Source organism: Arachis ipaensis, chromosome B05 (genome assembly GCF_000816755.2).
Source record: "Arachis ipaensis cultivar K30076 chromosome B05, Araip1.1, whole genome shotgun sequence".
Lineage (NCBI taxonomy): Eukaryota > Viridiplantae > Streptophyta > Magnoliopsida > Fabales > Fabaceae > Arachis > Arachis ipaensis.
Genome location: NC_029789.2, coordinates 26,028,920 through 26,030,178, shown reverse-complemented (window position 1 = coordinate 26,030,178; position 1,259 = coordinate 26,028,920). Strand labels below are relative to the sequence as shown.

General features: G+C 30.1%; 1 pseudogene; it reads right to left on the bottom strand.

Annotated features, from left to right (window-relative positions):
- Positions 1-1,017, bottom strand: part of LOC107643388 — a 6,379-nt pseudogene extending 5,362 nt beyond the window's left edge.

The window sequence follows — 1,259 nt, the reverse complement described above, 5'->3', positions numbered from 1 at the left end:
TGTAAGGAACCAATATTTTTTAAATCCACATTAGCCAATATTTTTAAAATTAATTTGTTTATCTTAAATTTTAAATTATAAACCATAAATTTTAAATGCTAAATTATAAATCTTTACTCCTAAAGTTGACTAATATTACCAAACTAAAAATTTGTTTCCTATGCTTTTTGTAAACGAAAGTATATTGATAATATATCTTGAAGTAGTGGCATTTAAGCATTTAATTTTTAAAATAGTAAATAAGGATTGTAATGTACGTTAAACATACCTAACCATGCTAAGAAGAAATATTCTGGACACAACTCCCCTTGTGATCGGTAGGAAACCTCTCTTTCTATGATTTTGAAGTGACAAAGAAGAAGAGAAAAAGAATAAAGTGTCATCAAAACAGATATTACTACTATATTAGAGTCCAGTTACAAGTAAAAATTCAGATATAGTTGTCTTGAATTGTTAGATTATTTTAACAAACTATAACTTCATATAAAAGTAACTCTATGTGAATTTTCACTTAACAATAATATAGCAAATGGGAAAAATAATTAAATAAATTAGAACCTGTAATAGATAAAGGCAGAAGGTAGAAGGAAACAGAGGGCCATGGCATTTGAATACACAACAAAAACAAAGTCACTCATTCCTTTGGCTGTGGCTTCTTTGATTAATGTGTTCAAACCCACTTCCAAGCACTGAACTGTTACCATTAGTGTTGTCACTCCTGGAATCTTCATTGATTCTGTAATTTCTCTCTGCTCTCTTTAATTAATTCATCACTCCAACTTATTTTAATTTGTTTATACAAGTTCACAAATCAATATTACCTACTTATAGTTAATTTGAAATTCACGCAATCACGTTTATAGGAAGCTTCTGCTGTGTCGTAATGCTTTGTCTAAATTCCCGATTTACTTACTTTTTTTCAAGTACAATTCATAATGTACTTATCGTGGCCTTTGAATATACTCTAATTAAGTAGCCAAGATATCTTTGGCCACTAACAAAGTAACACCTAATTGAGAAATGGGGGATGCTCCCATAAAGTTGCACAAAATATCTTTTTGTAAAGATGCTTATGTGTCGTTATATTATTGGGCGTTTAATGAACCGATTTTTTTAGATTTTTTAACTAACCAGAATAAAACCGATTTTTTATAGTAATAATCAATATTCTAAAAATCGGCCGAACCATCCGGTCTAATCGATTCAACCGGAACCAACCTGAAAAATGGTCTGGTCCACTTTCCAAAATCCACCCCTTC